Here is a 15,132-nt window from a genome sequence, read left to right as displayed (position 1 = left end):
CTCTGATAAATCCAGAGACTATGTGGGTCATGGCCAGTAATGTCTCATCTCTTCTCCCAGCTCCAGGTGTCACCTGGCTCCCCAGTTTCTCTGGTACTGTCCCAGGTGGCAACTACCATCCCAGCTGTGTGATATGCCGCCAGCTTTTTGTCTCTTAGTGCGTCTTTATCCCCAGCCACTTTAAGTGTTTAGATCTTTCCTGGAGTGGGTATGCAATCTCACTGTTTTGAGAGGGGAGGGAGCTGCAAAGTCACAATCATTGGCCTGGCTGTCCTCCAAAGCTGCCTTGGAAGCTGTGGTCTCTGGGACAGGGCCCAGGGACCCTCCTGTTGGCCTACAAAATCTCCATACCATCGTTTACAAATGTCCTCTGCAACCTTTGGCTTCCATATTTCCTATCAGCTGTACTTCGGTAGGCTATTCAGTTTGTTTCTTGGAAGATTGGCTAGGTGTCCCATTTGGGTGCATGAGCAAGTGGGTTCAGCTCCTACCTACCACACCACCATCTTCCTCCCTCTGCTTTCTAAATATAAAATTATAATATTGACAATGTCTTTTTAAATTATATATTTTTTTGTCTCTCATAAGCAGGCTCTTTTCCTGTACCTTTCCACCTCTTCTTTTCTAAGAAATTAGATGTTCAAGTTACTTTCCTTTTGTCTTAAATTGCCCTATGAATTTACCCTATAACTTGGATTATTATCAGATCCTGAGAGGGCTTTTGATAGGGATATTCTTCTTTCCTTGGGTCACATTCAGTCTATGGAAATGAATGAAGGGAGAGAGAAAAGTAGAATTTAAGATGATTGTCGGGCATCTAGGAGGTGTTCAGTCAGTAGAATCTATGGAAACAAATCTATTTATAGGAAAGGAATCTTAGGAGAAGTCAAGCCAAGGACAGTTAAGGAGGAGCCAGAAAGACAGAAAAGACTACAATGGTGTGGCTTACTGAAAGCTAAAAAGAGGGAAAGCACAAGAATAGAGAGAAAAGACTCCTGCATCTGGACATTGGTGCCTTTTTAAGAATGCAATTCAGAAAAGTGATGGAGCTAGGTATAAGGAAGTAAGTTTTGGACATAAACCATTCATTCTAGAGTTCTAATAGTCTCCTTCCTTTCTTCCCGTAGGAAGTATATTTAGCTAGCCACTGGGAAGAGGAAACTCAGGGAGTCAGACTTTCTATCTCTCTAGTTGAGAAGGCACTTCTCAACCCATTTTCATCACCTTGAAATATAGAATGAAATGTCTGTTTAGTTACTCTGGATCAGGGTTACCTTCTCTCTGTTTTTCACCCATCTTTAGCAATCTTCTTCATATCTACGTATACCTTGGACCCTAAGGGAGGTTAAAAGCTTCAGGTAAATGACCTAAAGTCACACATGGTCCAAGTGTTGTTTGGGGGTGGAATAGGGAGTGGGCAAGTGATGTGGACTCTGCACAGCAGGGTCCATATGTTGTGGATGCGATGAACAAATTCACATGGACTGCAGAAGTCCTGTGGAGAAAAAGGGACATCATGGCCACTCTCTGAGTGAGAAAGCACCCTAACCGTTGCCTGGACAGGCTTTTATTGCTTTTCTGGGAGCATTACCTCAAGGAAGGTCTTCATTCATCATTGCCAGGCAGTAATGATCAAACAACAGATAACATTCGAAGAACTCTGAGGGCTTATTCTGAGTCTGGGTCAGTTAGCTAAAGGGCTATAAAACTTTGGGAAACAAACTCATTTCATGCTTGGACCTTTATCAGAAAATTGAGGACATTCTTACCAGAGCAGTTTTCACAGAGTTTTATGCATTCTTTCTTAGGCTTGATCACCCAGGGAACCTTCCCTTTCTAGCACAGGGCTACACCACCCTCCAGCATTGTTTCAGGCTTAAATTAGGCAGGGGGAGTAAGGCAGCCAAGAGATTAGGAGTCTTATTGTTGACAAAATGAGGACTCAGGCTATGTCAAAGCTGAAGGGTGAAGGTCCATCACCCCCTTTTTCTATAGTCCCCCAAGTCCTTCCCTGAGGGCCCCTTCATGACCATGCCTGTCTTAGGTCATCCCTCCCTTGAGGACTCTTACCCACCATTGGGTAACCAGTCATTTGCCTAGGTCCAAGCAGGGTAAAGTAAAAGGGGGCAGAGGCAGCACCCCAACCAGGAAGATAAGCTTTGTCTCCTTAGTGGCTTATGGTCCCAAGGTCTCTTTATTCAGCCTTAGTCATGGGGGTTATAGCTTCCTAAAACAGGCAGGGTGGCTCCCAACAGGCAAGGGAGATCAGGCTTTGTTATTTTGGGACTAGCTTATTTGGTTCTTTTACTAACATGAGATGGAGTAAACATCATGGCTTAGGCTAGAGGTTAGAAACTTAAATGTTTATAGGTATCGGGCAGATATAATAAATGAGTAAAGTATGTAGGGCAGGCCAGAAATGAAGTGTAGAGTTCCAGCCCCACTTAGAATAGAACAAATGCTACTTAGCACCAGATAATTGTTGTCCTGTAGGAATGTAGTTCCAATGTGGTCAGATAGCTGGAAAACATTTTTAAAGAAAAGTATAAAATCAGAATTTCCAGGGGGAGAGTTTAAGATGGCGTGGGAGTAAGAGGGAGCAGATTCTAGCTCCCGCACTCGTGGGTGAAAATCCTGGCAGATCTATAGAAAAGCAGCGCACTAATCCATCAGTTATCCAGCATTTGTGAAATTAAAAGAACGGAGACTCTGTTGGACGCTGAAACACCACAAAGCGGTAGGTCAGTGGGGTTTTGGGGATCAGAGTAAAGACAAAGCAGCGGCGGGGGCTGGTGCCCCAGGCCAGGTGGCCCCGGTGCTGCCTCTACGGCCGGGGTCCAGAACCATCGGTCTGAGACCAACACCAGAGAGGTCTACCACAGGAGCTTGGGCACCCGGCGGCTACAGTGGCCACCAGCGCGGGCCAGCAGCTCTCCCGCTTCCCGTATAAGCAAAACTGGACAACACTGGGCAGAGACCTGTCTGCTTGCTGGCTTGCATTTTTGGGGAGGGGTACAAAGACACAGGGCCTGGTTCAACTGCAGACTCTGTGATTGCAAGCCTGGGAGAATCCAGAGACGCATTAGCCTCACAGGTCTGGTTGGGGACTGACCGGGAACGAGAGACAGGCTGTACGGAGAGTTTTGTTTTGTTTTGTTATTTTATTGAAAGTGGACTGAGGTATTCTCCTGCCAGGGCAGCTTGGCTTGCTTCCTATCTGGCCTTGCAGCGAGCCAGAGGGAAAGCAGAAGCATTTGGGGACTGGCCACACGAATGGGAAGCGCCCTGCCGGTTACTCCGGGTCCCAGAAGGCCTGGTGGAAGCGGAGGCCTCTGAGCCACCACCAGGGGACTGGGAAGCCCACTGCCGGTTATGCTGGTCCCAGAAGGACGAGCTTGCGGGTGCAGAGAGTTCGGAGAGGCGCCGCTGGACAAAGAAGCTTCCTGCCGGTTTCTCGCTCGCAGGCACACGCAGGGCGTGGAGACTTCCGGCCGGCGCCTAAGGTCCAGGGAAGCGCATTGCCGGATTCTTGCGCGCACTGGCACAGAGATCTTTGGGCTGGGGCTACTGGACCTAGAAGCGCCAGACGGTTTCTCGCGTGAGCGCGAGCGGGGGGCGTAGAGAACTCTAGGCTGACTCCACTAGAATAGGGAAGTGCACTGGGGCTGGCGCCCACCGGGAAGCGCAGGTTGCGCAGTCCCAGACTGCCCCGGGACTGTGCCCGGCCAGTGTGCAGGCGCCCACACCCCAATCTGGTAGCCTGGCTGGTGCGCGCACTTGCGTGGACATCCCAGCACACGGAGAGATCCTGCTACAACTAGAAAAACCAGTCTGGACAGTTTGAAACCAACAAGGGAAGGGTTTCTCTGTTGTTGTTGTTATTGTTTATTTGTTGTTTTTTGCTGTTTACTTGTTTGTTTTTTGGGGGTTTTAAAATTTTTTATGTTTTTTTTCCTTTTTTAGTAACTTTTTTGTGCATTAGTTTAGTAACCTTATATATTTTTTAAATTTTATCACTGCTTTATCTTTCTATACTTTGTTCCTCTCCTTTCTTTTTCCCTGTTTTAGTCCTCCCTTTCCTCTTAAACTCATTGCTTTCGCCTCCCCTCTCCTGCCTTTTTGTTTGATTGTATGTTGCTTCGTTTCCTTTTACCCGCAAGAGACACAAACAACTAGGAACTGTGAAAGGACCAGAATGGGACCTGAAGAGGGGGCATCTCAACAGTAGAGACAGAGAAACAAACTTCACCTTCCTATAGCAGAGAAGCCACGAGGAGATGTATATTTTTTTCATTATTTTCACCTCTTTTATATTTTAATAATATCTCTGTATTCCTCCTTTTTCTGTAGAGGCTTCTTAGTCTCCAGTAGGTATATTGTATTATTAGACAGGCTCCCCCTGTCCTTTCCTCCACAGTGCTTTGCTAACCCTCTAAACTACACGCCACTTGTTTTCCTTTTAGCACACTACCTAAAGCACTATACCCCCTACTCAGACAGATCACATAGAGATTGTTATACGAGTGCTGCTCTAATATTAGTGTAAATAATAGCTGATCTATACAACAGTAAATACTTCACAACACATCTCCCGGATCTTAGCCCATTGTACAGGTCCCTGAACTCTACCACTGTAGTGGTTACCTCTATTTGCTCACACACCACACCTATTTACTGTTCCTTATACTCACCTTACCTCAAAATCTGACCATCTAAAACCTCACTGCTTTCTAGTTACAACTAACAAGACTTCCCTCCCCAACAAGAGGCTTATCTTTTGTCCATCCTCTCGTAAAAGTGTCAAGTTGGGCTGAAGAATACTGTTAATACAATATACAGTCTAAAGATCGCCTATCTCCTCTCTACCAGCTGTGACTGTAAATATCATAAAAAACTCTTATGCTGTCATAAACCATTTTGCCTCCTCCTACAACTGATTACACATACACAATAAAAGGAGTAGGTGGAAACGAAGAACATCAAGATACCTGAAGGAGCCTGCACCACTGAAATTCACAGGCAGTATACCACAGAAGTTCACAGTATAAACCCAGGGAGTCAGAACAGATCAATTTTAGAAGCTGAGGCCAACAAGAAGAGTCTCACAAACAATGGGAAGACAAAGAAACAATCCCCAAATAAAAGAAAAAGCAGAGGCTTCAGAAAGAATGTTAGATGAAATAGAAGCTAATCAACTAACAGATAGTGAATTCAAAGCACTGGTAGTCACGAAGTTCAAAGAGCTCACAATGAGCTACCAAAAACTACAGGGGAGCTACAATTATCCCACCGCAAACTATATCAACATGAAAAAGGAAATAGAAACTATCAGCAAGGGACAAGAGGAAACGAAGAATACAATTTCTGAATTGAAGAACACAGTAGATAGTTTCAAAAGTAGGATAGAATAGGCGGAGGATAGGATTAGCGAGCTGGAGGACAAAGTAGAAAGCATCTCACAGAAAGAGCAGGAAAATGAAAAGAAACTTAGAAAGAATGAAGAGGGATTAAGAGAAATACAAGACAATATGAAACGTAATAATATCCAAATAATAGGGATACCAGAAGGAGAAGAAGAAGAACAAGGAATAGAAAACATATTTGAAACAGTAATGAGAGAAAATTTTCCTAATTTGACAAAAGAAAAAGTCACACAAATCCAGGAATCACAGAGAGTCCCAATCAAGAGGAACCCAAGGAGGCCCACTTCAAGACACATCATCATCAAAATGGCAAAATTCCAAGACAAACAGAGAATCTGAAAGGCAGCAAGGGAGAAAAAAGCAGTAACATACAAGGGAGCCCCAATAAGGTAGCTACTGACTTCTCAATGGAAACACTCCAAGCAAGAAGAGAATGGCAAGAAATAATCCAAGTAATGAGAACCAGAGGCCTAAAACCAAGGCTACTTTACCCAGCAAGGCTATCAATCAAGATAGAAGGCCAAATAAAGAGCTTCCAAGACAAAAGAAGTCTAAAGGAATATGTCTCCACCAAACCAGTCCTACAAGAAATACTAAAAGGATTACTTTAAGGAAAGGAAGGAAAAGTGAGAGACAGAGAAGAACACAGGTACAAAAATGGCAATGAATAAGTACCTATCAATAATAACCTTAAACGTAAATGGATTAAATGCTCCAATCAAAAGACACAGAATAGCTGAATGGATAAGAAAGCATGACCCTCACATATGTTGCCTATAAGAGACCCACCTCAGGACAAAGGGCCATCACAGACTAAAAGTGAAAGGCTGGAAACAAATTTTCCAAGCAAATGGACAAGAAAAAAAAGCTGGGGTAGCAATTCTCATATCAGACAAAATAGACTTCAAAAAGAGGACCATAAAGAGAGACCCAGAAGGTCACTTCATAATACTCAAGGGAAGAATCCACCAAGAAGACATTAACATCGTAAATATATATGCACCCAACATAGGAGCACCAAAATATATCAAGAAAATCTTAGAGGACTTCAAGAATGATATTGATAGCAACACAATTATAGTAGGTTATTTGAACACCCCACTATCAAAAATGGACAGATCTTCCAAACAAAATATCAATAAAGATATTGTGTCATTAAACAACACCCTAGATGAAATGGACTTAACTGATATATACAGAGCCCTTCATCCCAAAGAAGCTAAATACACATTTTTTTCAAATGCACATGGAACATTTTCAAAAATCAACCACATGATAGGTCACAAAACGAACCTCAACAAAGTCAAGAAAATTGAAATCATACCAAGCATTTTCTCTGACCACAAGGGACTGAAATTGGACACCAACCACAAAGGAAAAAACCCAAAGCACCCAAAATCATGGAGACTGAATGGAATGCTACTAAACAATGAATGGGTCAAGAATGAAATTAGGGAAGAAATCAAAAAGTTTCTGGAAACAAATGAAAATGATCTCACAACAACCCAAAACTTATGGGACACAGCAAGGCAGTCCTGAGAGGGAAGTTTATAGCAATACAGGCCTACCTAAAGAGGACAGAAACATTTCAAACAAACAACCTAACCCTATGCCTGCAAGAACTTGAGGAACAACAACAAAGACAGCCCAGAGCAAGCAGAAGGAAGGAAATAACCAAGATCAGAGCAGAATTAAATGACATAGAAACTAAAAGCACAATTCTAAGGATCGATGAATCCAGGAGTTGGTTCTTTGAGAAGATAAACAAAATAGACAAGCCTTTAAGTAGGCTCATCAAGAAAAGAAGAGAGAGGACACAAATAAACACAATCAGAAATGAAAGAGGAGAGATTACAACTGATACCACAGAAATAGAAGGGATTGTAAGCAATTACTATCCAGAACTGTATGCCAAGAAATTTGAGGACCTAGGGGAAATGGACACATTTCTAGAAAAATATAATCTCCCAAAACTCAATGAAAAAGAAGTAGAAAACCTGAATAGACCAATAACAGCAAAAGAAATTGAAGCAGTAATAAAAAAACCTCCCATCACACAAAAGCCCCAGACCAGATGGGTTCACAGGAGAATTCTACAAAGCATTTAAGGAAGAGCTAACCCCCATTCTTCACAGACTATTCCGAAAAATCCAAAAGGATGGAAAACTCCCAAATTCCTTTTATGAAGCCAGCATCATCCTAATTCCAAAACCAGATAGAGATACAACAAAGAAAGAAAACTTCAGGCCAATATCGCTGATGAACATAGATGCTAAAATCCTCAACAAAATATTGGCAAATTGCATCCAACAATATATCCAAAAGATTATACACCATGACCAAGTGGGATTCATCCCAGGGATGCAAGGATGGTTCAACATTCACAAATCAATAAATGTAATTCATCACATAAACAAAAGCAAAGACAAAAACCACATGATCATATCAATAGATGCGGAAAAAGCTTTTGATAAGGTACAGCACCCATTTATGATAAGAACACTCAGCAAAGTGGTAATAGAGGGAGCATTCCTCAATTTAATAAAGGACATTTATGAGAGACCTACAGCCAATATCATACTCAATGGGCAAAAACTAAAAGCTTTTCTACTAAGATCAGGAACAAGACAAGGATGTCCACTTTCACCACTTCTATTCAATATAGTATTGGAAGTTTTGGCCACAGCGATCAGGCAGGAAAAGGAAATAAAAGGCATCCAAATAGGAAAGGAGGAAGCAAAACTCTCTCTGTTTGCAGATGACATGATAGTGTACATGGAAAATCCTATAGACTCTACCCAAAAACTGCTCAAACTAATTAATGAATTTGGCAAAACAGCAGGATACAAAGTCAATATCCAGAAATCAAAGGCATTTTTGTATACGAACAATGAATCAGCAGAAGCAGAAATCAAGGAAAAAATCCCATTCTATATAGCAAAAAGAAAAATAAAATATCTGGGAATAAACCTAACCAAGGAGGTAAAAGACCTGTATGCAGCAAACTACACAGCACTGAAGAAAGAAATCAGGGAAGACACAAACGAATGGAAACATATACCTTGTTCATGGATTGGAAGAATTAACATCATCAAAATGTCCATACTACCCAAAGCAATATACAGATTCAATGCAATACCTAATAAAGTACCAATGGCATATTTCACAGACATAGAACAAACACTTCAAAAATTTATATGGAATCATGAACGAGCCCGAATAGCAACTGCTCTTTTGAGAAAGAAGAACAAAGTAGGAGGGATCACAATACCTGATATCAAACTGTATTACAAAGCCACTGTAACCAAAACAGCCTGGTACTGCCATAAAAACAGGCACATAGACCAATGGAATAGAACAAAGAGCCCAGAAATCAACCCAACTCTCTACAGTCAATTAATATTTGACAAAGAGGGCAGTAACTTCAAATGGAGTAAAGATAGCCTCTTCAACAAATGGTGTTGGCAGAACTGGACAGCTACGTGCAAAAAAATGTAGCTTGAGCACCAACTTACACCATACACCAAAATAAATTCAAGGTGGATAAAAGACTTAAATATAAGCTGTGACACCATTAAAGTCCTAGAGGAGAACATTGGCAAAAAAATCTCAGATATTCCAAGCAGCAACATTTTTACTGATATGTCCCCTAGAGCAAGCAATATAAAGGAAAGAATAAACGAATGGGATCTCATCAAAATAAAAAGCTTCTGCATGGCCAAAGAAAACAGTATTAAATTAGCAAGACAATCAACTGTATGGGAAAACATATTTTCCAATGATACCTCAGACAAAGGTTTAATCTCCAAAATATACAAAGAACTTACACGGCTCTACTCTAGGAAGACATTTAACCCAATTAAAAAATGGGAAAAGGACTTGAACAGACACTTCTCTAAAGAGGACACACAGAATATCCAGAGACACATGAAGAAATGCTCAATATCATTAGCTATCAGAGAGATGCAAATTAAAACCACAATGAGATACCACTTTACACGGGTCAGGATGGCTATCATAAACAAAGCAACAAACAACAAATGTTGGAGAGGTTGTGGGGAAAAGGGGTCCTTAGTTCACTGTTGGTGGGATTGCAGACTGGTACAACCATTATGGAAAACAGTATGGAATTTTCTCAGAAAAATAAAAATCGACCTGCCTTTTTGACCCAGCAATTCCGCTGCTAGGATTATACCCCAAGAATCCTAAAACATCAATTTCAAAGAACCTATGCACCATAATGTTCATAGCAGCACAATTTACAATAGCCAAGAGTTGGAAGCAACCTAGGTGCCCATCAGTAAATGAATGGATCCAAAAATTGTGGTACATATACACCATGGAATTTTATGCAGCAGAGAGAAAGAAGGAGCTACTACCTTTTGCAACAACAGGGATGGAACTGGAAAGCATTATGCTGAGTGAAATAGGCCAGGCATTGAAGGACAAATACCATATGATCTCACCTTTGACAGGAAGCTAAAGAATAAAACAAACAAGCAAACAGAATTAAAACAAAGACGGTGAAATATAGAACAAGTGGGCAGCGACCAGAGGGGAGAGGGAAGGGAACTTAAGGGGAAAAAGGGGGAGGGATTTTGAGGAGCAAGTATGAAGGACACAGAGATGAGGACTGGGGGGGGGGGATGGGAGGGAGGAGGGAGACGGGGCGGGGGGGGGAAGAGGAAAAAAAATGTACTTGCAAAGTAACTAAATAAAATTTAAAAAAAAAAGAAAAATAACTAAATGAATTTAAAAAAAAAGAAAAAAAAGAATTTCCAGGTGCATTGTCTCAATTTTTTATACTGCATTTTTTTAAAGCACTGTTGGGGCCAAATATCTGTAGATAGGATCCAGGTCTCCAGCCACCAGTTTGTGATTTCAGGTTTAAGATTTAGGGAAGTATGTCAAGGGAATACTCTCCTTAGCCCTTAAGTCATTACTGGCCACTACCCACCCCACAACACTTTTGTCTTATTGTCCCTCATTTCCTTTCCTCAGACATGAATTGGACTTGCACTATTTACTCCACCATCCTTAACAGCTGGCTCTGAGGGAAGAAGAATGGGCAATGAACTATAGGTGGGAATGAGGGACAGATTGGGGACGTTTCAACTGTAGTTTAGTTTCTCAAGTCCATAAGGATGTCACCAGTTTTCTCCTAAAGTACCTGAAGATCAACACATAACCTCACTGATAATTAATTTCCTCTTGAAGACTATGCAATGTAATCTATGTGCAAAAATGCATGTTTCTCCTATTAAATGGATTGTATAGTTAAAAAATATAGGCATATACTGCAGATATTATAGATTTGGTCCCAGACAACCATAATAAAGGAAGTATCACAATAAAGCTAGTCATACTCTTTGTGCTCATGGTAAGTTTTGCCTTTAATTTATTAAAAATACCACACCTGTAAAACACAATAAAGCAAAGTTTAATAAAATGATTTATTTAAAAAATAAATAATTTGTTATTTATTACTAATGTCTGTAGTGCTGTAGTGCTGCCTGAGTCCTCGGCTAGACCAATTAAATCACTATTTCTGGGATATAAAGGAGCTTTGATAGTTTACCATAACAATGGTGCCATTTACTCATATGAGAAACAGAAGGAAAGACTTGGAAAAAGAAATTCGGAGTTTTTCTTTTCTTTCTGACATCTGAAATTTGATATGTATATTAGATGTGTAAATGAAGATGCCAACTAGGCAATTGGTGATGTGAGCCAGGACGCCAGGGCCAAAGATAAAATTTTGGAACTATTAGCATATAAAGGGTATTGAGGCAATGGCAATGGTTGACATTGCATAAAAGGAATATGTACATAAAGAGGTGAAAGGGGCCCAGGTCTGAGCCTTAGACCCAGTCTTTTCTGGTCCTGCAGAGGAGAAAGAGGCTCAGAATGAGGTAAGGAAGGAGGAAAACTAGGAGAATGTTGAAAATGTTCAAGGAAATGTAAGAATCAAAAAGCCTATATTATATTAACTGGTCTACAGTGAAATCTAAGTTTAGTTTTTCTTGTAAGCACTTTTCTGATTCATCTCTTAGATATTAATGGCTATGTTCCTAGTTCTTGTTTTAGTAGTGATTCTCTCCAGTGCTGTCTAGAACCTGGGCAAAATATGGTAGATTTCCTGTTCTAGGAGGATTAGCAGTCTCTTCTATGATAAGGTTCCTAATTTTTCTGCAAGTTCTGAGCATCTTAGATGTTGAAACATTTCTTGTACTTGAACAACAATAAACAAATGAGAAAAAACCCATCTAAAAGTAAGTAAGTAAGTAAGTAAGTAAGTAAATAAATAAATAAATAAATAAAGTTGATTCTGGTGTGAAAAAAAGGAAACATTTCATTACCTGCCCCAATTTCACAGATTATTACTTTTCCCTTCTGAAAAACCTTGGAAATTTTACTTTCCTCCTCTCTTGATTTCCTTGATAAGGAAGACATTATTTACCTACCCAAAGAGATTTCCCCTGAGCTTTAGGCCATCTTTTATGGATATAGCAATAACCCTCTTTTCTTTTCTTTGATGACATCATGACTGTATCCCTGAAAGACTTTCCTTCTTCCTTCTTCCTTATTCTTTCTTCCTCTTCCACTGACTGATAATGTAGTTAATAACCAGTATTTGACATTGATTTAACTTTGGTGAATTTTGTTTTGCTATATTGTTTGTCACCATTATTTCAGTTCTTTCATACTCCAATTGCCTCATCTTTTCTTCAAGTCTTGAGAACTGGTCTTCATTACATAGTTTCTAGCATGTGAATTCCTTTCAGTAGTCCTGAACTGTTTAAAATTTTGTACTTAACTTTAAAAATTGATTTAAAATTATAGAATAATTTGGTTTAAAGTCACAAAACAATACATTATCACTATAACTATTTAAATAATTCACGTGTGTGTATATACATATATTTCTCTATATATATCTACATCTATATCTATATTTATCTATCTATATCTATCTATATATACATATATAGAGGGGGAAATCATGAAATATAAAATTTGTGGTATCTCACAGAGGAGGTAGGTAAAAGTGTTGTCTAAGGTGATGGTAAAATGAAATCTAAATTGCTGTGTATCAGGCATAGAAAATAACCAGTTCATTATGAAATATGAGCTCAGATGCTCCACATTATGTAACAGATTTACTGGATAGAAAATTATATTGAGAATCACTTTTGCAGAGCTAATGGATGGTATGGGAACATAGTCAAATTATTAATGAAAACAAGGCAAGGAAAAAATGAGGCAATTAACTCCAAGATAAGCTAAAAGCTATACAAGAAGGGAAATGTAATCATAATCAAAATGTGTGGACCACATAATCAAAAAATCAAAAGCAAAAAAAATGTAGCAGAACAACATATTCTGACACTAGAAAGTTGTTTAAGAGATATTCTTAAGCAAAAACAAAAGCATATTCTAAAAAATATTTTATTCTGGTAGGAAAGTTATTTTTTAATATAAAACCATTAACAGTAGTTATCTCAGAGATTGTAGTGAATTTTTGTTTGCAGAATGTTTGAATTACTTATAATGATTATGTATTTATTATTTGGGGGATAATATAAAGAAACTAAAAAGATATATTAGAGTGATATCAGCTAGATGGTAGAATAAGAGGTCTTAGCCCTGGTTCTCCCAAAGAAACACCATTTTACTACCATTCATACACAAAAATACATTTTTAAGAACTCCAGAGTCTAGCTGAGATGTTCAGCACTCCAGTGGAATGTAAGATCTGAGAATAGCCACATTGAAAAATATAAAAAGGACATTTTTTTCTTTACTCATATTACCTTGTCCCAAAGCTGGGCCAGCTCAGTGCTCAGAGAGATTCCTTGTCTCTGATTTCTTCCACGGGAGAAATAGAGAATGAAATGAGTGTCCTGCTTCCCTAGCCTTTTTAATGCTGCCCGAGAAATCTCCTCTGCCTTGTCTCACCCAGAATGCTGAGGGAATTCACATATCTGGCTAATCAAGTGACATCTGAGAGCAAAGAAAAAAAGGGTTAGGGAATCACAGAAACTAATGTGTGGACCTCAGCAATAAGTCCAAGAACCTAGCCAGCCAGCTGGCTACCCAGTGGACTCCAGTAGCTAGCCTGAATATAACCCTGCAACAGTGCCCCATTGTTCTGTGAAAAGGCCATGGGGGAAAAGTGGCCTCCACGTAAAAAAAGAGCTGATAAGCCAAAGAATGAGGCAGACCAGTCCAACTTGTCAGTTTAGAGAATTTAATAGGAAACTTATGTACACAAATTGTCCTGGGTGGCAGTTAGGGCAGTCAGATCTCCCATCTTTCGCCTCTTAGACAATTCTCTTTTATTTTCCTTAGAGATGGACTTATGTGCTAGGAAAAGAGTCTGTGGGTGACTGGGGAGACCAAGAGGCAAGATACCACCAGGGCCTGGTACCAAGGAGATAGATAACTTTTAGGGCTCCTTGCCCCATAGGAAGGACTAATGGAAACTCTGTGACTACTCAAAAACCTCTGTTCCTATTCCAGAGTCCACCCAGGGGGAGGGGAGGGGGTCCACAACCTGGACTCATTCACTCAGAACTGGTTACTTAGATTCAGATGAAGCCAGCTTTTCAGATGGAGTCAGATCTGTCTGTATACCTGTATGTGCCCCCTCAGATGGCATCTCATGTCTGCCCCTGAAAACAACACATGGATCTCAGCAACCAGCTGGACTCTGCAGGTTTGGGAGAAGGCACACAATCCTAGATAAAAGTGGAGCTTGCACCCAATGACCTGGCATTTCAGAGCACTGCCTAGGGAAAAGGAGTAGGTGGTGCTTAGCACCCAGCACAGATGTGCAGAATTAAGAGAAGGCATACAATACCTAAGACTTCACCCACCGTGTCCCAGCAGGGTGTGTGAGGAGTAGGGTGGGTATACCCATAAAAATTTGCAAGATTCCCTCCCCGTAGAATGTCTAGCTTATTGACTATGAAGTTCTTAACCTTCTGATACCAGTCCGTAAAGAGTGAAAAAAGTGGCTGCTTTTCCAAATGCACAGACACCAAAGCAAGGCTACAAAAACTATAAAGATGTCAAGATGCAAGGAAACATGACACCACAAAAGGAACAAAATAAAGTAACTAACCTCAAGGAAAAGGAAGTCTACAAATTGCTTGAAAAAAGGATGAAAAAATAATCATCTTAAAGAAGCTCAGTGAGCTACAGGAGAATACAGACAACTAAATATAATCAGGAAAACAATATAAAATGGAAAAAAATGAGAAGTTCAACAGAAAGAAAGAAACCACAATAAAGAACCAAACAGAAATTCTGGAGCTAACTGAACTGAAAAATTCAATACAGAGCTTCAGTATGATATCAGTAAAGCAGAAGAAAGAATCAGCAAAGTTGAAGACAGATCATTTGAAATTATTTAGTTGGAACACCACAAGTAAAAAGGGATGAAAAGAAGTGAAGAAAGTCTATGAGACTTATGAGACATCACTAAGAGAACAAATACACATGTTATAGGAGTCCAAGAAGAAGCAGAGAAAGAGAAAGTGGAAAGAAAGCTTATTTAAAGAATTAATACCTTAAAACTTCCCATATTGGGGACAAAAATATCTAGATTCATAAAGCCTAAAAAATCCTAAATAGTTTGACTCTAAAATGGTCTACACCAAGGTACATTGTAAATAAATTGTCAAAAGTCAAATACAAAGAGAAA

This window comes from Artibeus jamaicensis, unplaced genomic scaffold (genome assembly GCF_021234435.1).
Source record: "Artibeus jamaicensis isolate MK-2021 breed Jamaican fruit bat unplaced genomic scaffold, CSHL_Jam_final contig_475, whole genome shotgun sequence".
Lineage (NCBI taxonomy): Eukaryota > Metazoa > Chordata > Mammalia > Chiroptera > Phyllostomidae > Artibeus > Artibeus jamaicensis.
This window is presented reverse-complemented; position numbering follows the sequence as displayed.